We start from the raw sequence: 8,702 nt of genomic DNA, 5'->3' as shown, positions 1-8,702 counted from the left end.
GATTAATGCTGTTATTGAATTCATACAGATGACATGGTGACTAAACGTCACCTCCTCTACCTACCACAGTGCGAGCAAAACTGCTGGCAGTTCCACAGAAAACATGAATGAACATAAATGATCTGACGGCCTTTTTATGATCGAATTATAAAATTGGGGGATATAAACTAAGGCCCCTGTCTTTGCTGTAACTGGAGTTTTAGATTCATTTGTAAATATCTGAATCATATCCATATATTTCACATTAAGGTACTGCTGAACTAGACCGTCCATCCCACCGTACTTATTACTTTCCTTTCACAGTTTCGCCATCTCAAAGTGTACTTGGGGTATATGAAAAAACCAATGGGAAATAACAGACAATGGTACTACACAACTATGTGTTAACTTAGACAAGCCTAGAATCCTAGAATGACTATTTCATACCCATCCAAAACTCACATACACTCATCTTCAACCGCTTATCCAAGATCAGGTCACAGGGAGCTCGAGCTTATCCCACTGATCATAGGGTATGAGGCAGGATACACCCTGGACAGAACACCAGTTTGTGGCAGGGCCACATATAAACACATTCATACTCACACACACACACACACCTAGAAGTGTTTATTGTTTCACTAGCTTTAACAGAATATATGAGAAACTTTTTTATATAAATGTAAAAAATGTAGCAGTATAACGAGTGTCAAATGCGCAAAGTCCTCCAAGAGGGTCCAAGGATATGTTCAGCTTTATCTGAATAAGATATAATGCTAGAAAGTGTTTTTTGTTCTAAGTAAAAAGTATATCTTCGACTGCAAGAACAGTTGTATATAGTGATACTTACCAATTTTTTAATGCTACCACCATAATCCAATATATCATACAATAATAGGAAATCCAAATAATGTTTAAATAATTTTATATGTAATAATAAAAGCTTCAGATCAATGATTCTCTACATCAAAATATGAGACCAAACAAAAGTTAACTATGATTTGTACAGATTTTCATTTTTCTGCCAATGATGCATACTTTCTCTGATTAGCTAACAGCGTCAGTTAGCATTATTGCAGATGATTCAGTTTCACTGTGAATTTAAATTAAAACTAGCTAAATGGATACTACTGCTATGTGTAGGACGCGGGTGGAAGACCGACCCAGCTTTTGACTGGACCCAGCACGACAGAAGCAGAGGACGGTTGGAATATAAACAGATTTTAATAAACAAAGAGTAGATGAAAGGTACACAAATAAATAAGGATGTTGGCGGTCTGGTGAAGTGGAGGACACGGCCCACTCCCGGCAGTTCAAAGGGGCTGGAGCACAGCAAAACTGGACCCAGGGACCGGACCGGCACCAGGTGGCCGCGACAGAACCGAGTCTGGAGAAAGGAGGAAAGGTGAGGTGAGTCCAACACTCTCTTACACAGAGAGACAGTTCAAAGGTGCCCACAGTCAGCAAACACTTCCAGGCTTAATTTAGAATCAGCATTCTCCCCGCAGGTGTGGAGCAACCAAGTTCAAATATTAGCTGCGGTTAGAAGCTGATTGAGCAATTAGCACAGCAGCTCAACACAGAGAGGCGCGAGGGAACGCCACATTTACTGGCTTTATTAATGAGAATCACAGAAACCAAAATACCTTAGGAAGTGTGCTGAATGGCGTTAGACCTCACCAATCCTCTCCCCAGAATCGTGGCGTCAAACCTGGAGCGGCTTCAGCATCCAATGTAACAAGGTTGATCACCAAGTCGGCACAAAGTCGATCTCACAAGGTCAAGTCTCTGGCAATCATGCACTGTGTATTCAGGGTTTAAATGCAGCCTCCCTTGATCAGGAAAGATGAGCTACAGCTGAGATTCCTGATCAGGCTGCGATGAACTTCAGGTGATGCAGGTTTCAGGTGATGAGGGTGAGGTCCTCAAACTCAGCCACAGATTAATCAGCCACTCAGTCCTGAACGCATGCCACCTGGTGAGAGACAAACAGAAACAGAGCCAGCCAAACATCCCAGTCCATGACAACTACATGAAATTTATGAGGTTATATGACTTCAGTTCACTCTGACATCATATTCAATATCTAGTCACAGTGTCATGATTGGGTCTGTGGGGAGTGTGTTGCTGTATTATTTTCCTCTGTTGGATTATTTCTTCACTGTTATGGTTGCTTGCGGTTTTGGTGGAGAGACTTTTCTTGTCTGGTGTCTGATGCTAGGCAGATATTTCTGTGACTAGCATCCACACTGAATATTGGCCATCACCACAACAATTACACAATGTAAAACAAGACATGGAAACATGTTATGTTTGTTAGAACAATAAAGCAACTGACATATTACAGTGTTATGAATGCCACACACACACGCAGACAGACATAGGCACACACACATTTTATGTGGTTTTATGTGGACACTGACATAAAAGAAAAAAATATCCACAATGTTAATCTTAAAACAGATTCCATAACTTACAGTTCCTCTAGCCGATTCTTCCAGGGCCTCTCTCAATATCTGAAAATAAATAAATCAATCAAGTCAGAAGATCAGATTAGGAAAACTCACAGCTTGATTACAATATTAGTTCATACATTAGTAATTTTGATAAGGGCCACATTTATTGAAAAACTGCTTGAAGCCCATGTACAGTTACAATCACTAAATTGGAACATATTTATATAATAATAACTTTATTCCAGACTCATGAATACATACAGTGAGGAAAATAAGTATTTGAACACCTTGCGATTTTGCAAGTTCTCCCACTTAGAAATCATGGAGGGGTCTGAAATTTTCATCTTAGGTGCATATCCACTGTGAGAGACATAATCTAAAAAAAAAAAAAAAATCCGGAAATCACAATGTATGACTTTTTAAATAATTTATTTGTATGTTACAGCTGCAAATAAGTATTTTGAACACCTGTGAAAATCAATGTTAATATTTGGTACAGTAGCCTTTCTTTGCAATTACAGAGGTTAAACGTTTCTTGTAGTTCTTCACCAGGTTTGCACACACTGTAGCAGGGATTTTGGTCCACTCCTCCATACAGATCTTCTCTAGATCTTTCAGGTTTGGAGTTTCAGCTCCCTCCAAAGATTTTCTATTGAGTTCAAGTCTGGAGACTGGCCAGGACACTCCAGGACCTTGAAATGCTTCTTACGGAGCCCCTCCTTAGTTGCCCTGGCTGTGTGTTTGGGGTCATTGTTATGCTGGAAGACCCAGCCATGACCCATCTTCAATGCTCTTACTGAGGGAAGCAGGTTGGTTGCCAAAATCTCGCAATACATGGCCTCATCCATCCTCCCTTCAATAAGGTGCAGTCGTCCTATCCCCTTTGCAGAAGAGCACCCCCAGAGTATGATGTTTCCACCCCCATGCTTCACGGTTGGGATGGTTTTCTTGGGGTTGTTCTCATCCTCTAAACATGGTAAGTGGAGTTGATACCAAAAAGCTCTATTCTGGTCTCATCTGACCACATGACCTTCTCCCATGCCTTTTCTGGATCATCCAGATGGTCACTGGTGAACTTCAAACGGGCCTGGACATGTGCTGGCTTGAGCAGGGGGACCTTGCTGCCCTGCAGAATGTTAAACCATGATAGCATCATGTGTTACTAATATAATCTTTGTGACTGCGGTCCCAGCTCTCTTCAGGTCATTGACCAGGTCCTCCTGTGTAGTTCTGAGCTTTCTCAGAATCATCCTTACCCCACAAAGTGAGATCTTGCATGGAATCCCAGACCGAGGGAGATTGACAGTTATCTTGTGTTTCTTCCACTTTCTAATAAATAATCATAACAGTTGTTGTCTTCTACCAAGCTGCTTGCCTGTTGTCCTGTAGTCCATCCCAGCCTTGTGCAGGTCTACAGTTTTGTCCCTGGCGTCCTTAGACAGCTCTTTGGTCTTGGCTATGGTGGACAGGTTGGAGTGTGATTGATTGAGTGTGTGAACAGGTGTCTTTTATACAGGTAAAAAGTTCAAACAGGTGCAATTAATACAGGTAAAGAGTGCAGAATAAGAGGGCTTCTTAAAGAAAAATTAACAGGTCTGTGTGAGCCAGAATTCTTGCTGATTGGTAGGTGTTCAAATACTTATTTGCAGCAGTAACATACAAATAGATTATTAAAAAAAATCATACATTGTGATTTATGTCTCTCACAGTGGGCATGCACCTAAGATGTAAATTTTAGACCCCTCCATGATTTCTAAGTGGGAGAACTTGCAAAACCGCAGGGTGTTCAAATACTTATATATGTACATAGGTCCATATGTGGGCATTTACAGACTTATTCAGTGAAGTTCGTATGTAACATCTGTAACCTGATTCTGGACCTATATATTTTAAGCTGGTGTCAACAATAGCACATATGATGGGATTCACTGACTTGTCTAAACGCTGCATGAACCGATACCAAATACCTGATCACAGCCTGACAACACTATGTCAAAGACTGTGCAGAGAGTAGTTGTACTCACAGATTTAGAGAATCTAATGACTAATTTAGTGTACATAAAGAGCGCAGTATGAACCAAACAAGGCTAATTTAACATCAAGATTACACATATGAAATTTGCGTAGGATCATATTCCCTTGAGCATATAGCTGCCAGCATTGTTTGGCTATAATCAAGGTAATCACTTAGGTCATTACTGATTATGTATCTAAGGTATCTATACAAGTCAGCTTCTTTCAGTATTTTTTCTGTGTAGGCTCTCAGTTGTCCAGGTGGTTTCCATCGTAGAGAAGCTTGAATCTTCGACTGGACTGGGTTGCTTGACGTGAGGACGTTTCGCTTCAAATCACAGAAGCTTCCTCAGCTAAAATTCTTGCTGTGGTAGTCTGACTTCTGTCTTGACTCTTGTAGAGAAGAATAAATCAGAAGCCAACAAAAGCTGGAGTTTTTAACCTAATCAGACCCCTCCTACCGAGAGGCCGACTGCTATAGGCTAGTGACTAAACAATAGCGATAATTAGCACCTATTGTGCACTCTCATAATGATGGGATGGAAGCCTCCCCTGATGGCTCCCTTGATGACTCTCCTGAAAAAAAGACTGAAACTGCTTAGACCTGAGTACCCCATTGTAAACAGGGGACAAAGTGTGTGAGACCACCCCCCGGTTAAGGCTGGGTTTCAACTGTTTTACAAAGAATGCTTCCTTGACACCTCTCTCAAACCATTTCTTCTCTCTGGCTAAGATTTTAACTTCCTTGTCCTCAAACGTGTGGTTAGTGTCTTTCAGGTGGAGATGAACTGCAGACTGAGGTCCACTGGCGACCTCTCTGTGGTGCTGGTATAGCCTCTTGTTTAAAGGTTGCTTAGTCTCACCTATGTAGTGTTCATTACAGTTTTCCTGACATCTGATAGAATACACTACATTGCTCTGTTTGTAACTAGGAATCCTGTCCTTAGGGTGAACTAATTTCTGTCTCAAGGTGTTAACCGGTTTAAAGTAAACTGGGATTTTGTGCTGTCTGAAGATCCTCTGTACTTTTCCCCTACTCCTGCTAAATAAGGGAGAGACACTCTTCTTCTTGTCTCCGTCTCCTGTCTATCTGGTCTCTTTGTTTTCTGGGACTTCTGCACTTTGTCCAGGGACTATCGTGGGTACCCACATACTGTGAGGGCTTTCCGTACAAGTTGTGGGCACCTGTAGGGCTCTGTGTTGAAGAGTCCTGATCACCCCAGCTTGTGTTCAAGGGGGTGGTTTGAGCCAAAGAGCAGATATTGGTAAGTGTGAGTGGGTTTTCTGTACTTCAGTACTTCACCATTTAATTTAAACACTCGCAAATCCACCCCTTTTAGATAGGTGTCCAAAAAGGACATTACAGCACTCTTCTTGGTGTTGTATAATACACAGTAGTTGCCGAGCATGGATTTTCCAAAAAATGAACTGAATTGTTGCTGACAAATCAACCGCTTCAGCATTCCGGGGCTGTGAATCACTATTAAATGGCAGCTCAGAGCAAAGCTGAACAGTGTTTCTATCCTCTGAATGGGGAAAAAAACCTCCATCAAAATCCTTCAGTATTAATCCAGAGTTCCTCGCATGCGCGTAGTTGATGACACCTTTCGAAATTTACGGTTTATTTTACAGTTGAAAGGCTTTGTGTTTCCAAAAAGTTTCAAGTTTGCTCTTAGCAGGAAAACAGTGAGAGAGGGAGAGAGAGAGCTGCCTTTTCTCTTTTAACTCTATAGAAATAAGTCCATCAAAGTCTATAAAAATAAATAAAAGTACTTAATTCTTTCACCAAAACATTAAATCTAGGCTTGCATCTCAGATGTACCTTCTAGCAAATTGTAGCTGAACATTCAGGTCTTCTTTTTAAGAAAATCCTCCTCTAAACACTTTATCATGAAGTTGTATAACTGGGATTACAGAATAAACAATAATGATAATAATATTAATGCAAACAGAGCTCTTCTGTCGGAATAGTATCGTATCGGCAGTGAATAAATGTGGATCGGTGCATCCCTAGTTTCTGTTTCACTCCCGACACCGTGGCAAGATGAATTAGACTCTGACAAGATGCCACAGGTTCATCATGAGCCTAGAGTACTTCTATACTTGATGACCAAGATTCTGCACAGACAAAGAATGTCTCTCTCTCTCTCACACACACACACACACACACGAATGACTACTGAGTTTTGTACTGAATCACTTGAGTGTGTCACTCATGAACACTTACAGTTTGTGTTCAAAATAATAATTTTAAACGCAAGCAGGGGTAAAGAAATCCACTGGCCAGTAACTTTTGACCTATGTCTATTTGATATTTCCCCCCGCTAGACCAATGTTTAGTTAAAAATCTTGTCGGTCTAGTGATTTAAAGGTTTCGACAAGACCGATGCTTTTTTATCCACCAACTGTTGAGAGTGACACTGAGCCGATAGAAAGCTGATCAGATAGATGATGGGACAGATCAGACTGCGACATTGGGAAGAGACACACACAGCAGCCAGTTGTCAGGCCACAGACCGGGGAAGCTACTGAATGTAACTAGTAATCTAATATGGTTATTTTTAAGATTGAGTACTCAGAAAAGTAACTGTTAGTTACTTCGCTGATTATTCAATCTGATTACTAGGTACTTTATAATTGCTTACAAGTTGTCAGCAGCTGCTAATGAAGTAACTACGTAAAGTAACAAGGCGTTCAACTCATCAATAAAGCAGCCATGTTTGTTTACATCGGAGGGCGTGGTCTGACGCCACAGCCCGCCATTTTTAAATGAGCCAACTTTCACAACATCCAAACGAGAGTAATACAAGTCAAATCTAAGACACGAATACAGAAGAAATACGATCCCACACTGTCTTCAGTATGTTTTCTCACTGACAGCCATATCATACGAGTTGTGCACCAGTAGTAAACAACTGTCGTGATAAATCTCAGTCACGATTGAATCTAGTTATTTGAATGTTCATGAATATCCACAACTTTTTTTTTTAATATGTCAGCTATTTGGTCATAATCAACTGATAATGAGAAGGGCAACTTGCAATCTACTCACTCTCAGTTTATTCCGCTTTTCCACAGCTTTCGGACGTCTGCTTCCAGCAGCTTTCTCACGGTGAGTCCTTGGACGAGGCCGCGGAAATATAGTCGGCACAGCTGTTGGCAGCAGTATTTTGGAATGCTGAACATCGAAACCAAGCTGCTGCATCCTGGATGGGACAGTGTCAAAAAAAAAAACTGTCTTCAAAATGAGCCGAGCACAGGTCGGGTGTGCGGAGAACTTCTTTCACCCACTCTTTTCGACGAACGGGATCCTTAGGAAACGTAAATAAGCTGACTCCATTTGCACGAGTGTTCGTACAAAAGCCTACAACACAACGAGCTGGCATAACTTAACAAATGAAGCATTTAAACAGAAATACCTCCGATTCACAACAAAACAAACGTACCAACGGAGGGGGAAAAAAAAATGGTTCTTACGTGTACGTCACTTCCGGCTCCTCCTCCTACCTCGAGCCGCTTCTTCTTCGTGTTAAATTAGCGGTTGGCAACCAGCTCCTAAGGAACATTGCCGCCATCAACTGGACTGGAGTGTAAGTCAGGAGGTGAACATCCCCAAAATAGACACTCATCTTCAACCGCTTAGCCCAGTTAAGGGTAGCGGGGGGGTGGAGCCTATCCCAGCAGTCACAGATCATCATAGACGGGGTACCCCATAGACAGGACGCCAGTCTGTCGCAGGGCCACATATAGACAAACAAACACAATCACACCTGCACGCACACCCACGGACAATTTAAAGTTTCCAATCCACCTAACCTGCGTGTCTTTGGATGTGGGAGGAAGCCGGAGCACCAGGAGAGAACCCACACAAACTCTTTTAATAATAATAATAAAACAAACAAAAAAACAGGTAGCAGACTTAAACACCTCGAGCCTCGCTCGTAAGTTCGTAAGTTTCCTTTTTAATCGTGCCGGGAACCTGAGCTCCTCACACACCGGAAAATAATTAATTTCACTGTTTAATGATAGTCTTAAGTACTTCAAAATATATTAAATATCGTGTCACCTACTCGTTCATGGGCAATTTAGAGACAAAAAAATATATATAATGCCACAACACTTCTCAAAAATTTAAGGGAGAAAGGACCACAAATTGAGTCTTAGGAAAAAAAACTATAACCATTTTAACTTCATATCATAGACTCCCTTCTCTTAATGATCCTCTTTTCTCGAATCTTTGTTTTCACAGACAAA

At 41.3% G+C, this 8,702-nt stretch overlaps 1 long non-coding RNA gene across 2 annotated transcripts; it reads right to left on the bottom strand.

Moving 5' to 3' along the window:
- Positions 1-214: 214 nt before the first annotated feature.
- On the bottom strand, positions 215-8,115 carry LOC117514646. 2 transcript variants are annotated; one of them, XR_004561921.1, is made up of 4 exons: positions 7,740-8,115; positions 7,501-7,654; positions 1,626-2,495; positions 215-1,366 (listed from the first exon to the last, which is right to left on the bottom strand). It is a non-coding gene; the product is annotated as an uncharacterized LOC117514646 (long non-coding RNA). The 2 variants fall into 2 exon arrangements; XR_004561920.1 differs by having other exon boundaries at positions 7,501-8,114.
- Between the last annotated feature and the right edge of the window lie 587 nt (positions 8,116-8,702).

This window comes from Thalassophryne amazonica, chromosome 7, assembly GCF_902500255.1.
Source record: "Thalassophryne amazonica chromosome 7, fThaAma1.1, whole genome shotgun sequence".
NCBI lineage: Eukaryota > Metazoa > Chordata > Actinopteri > Batrachoidiformes > Batrachoididae > Thalassophryne > Thalassophryne amazonica.
The sequence above is the reverse complement of the archived record's forward strand: the minus strand, read 5'-3'. Positions and strand labels throughout refer to the sequence as shown.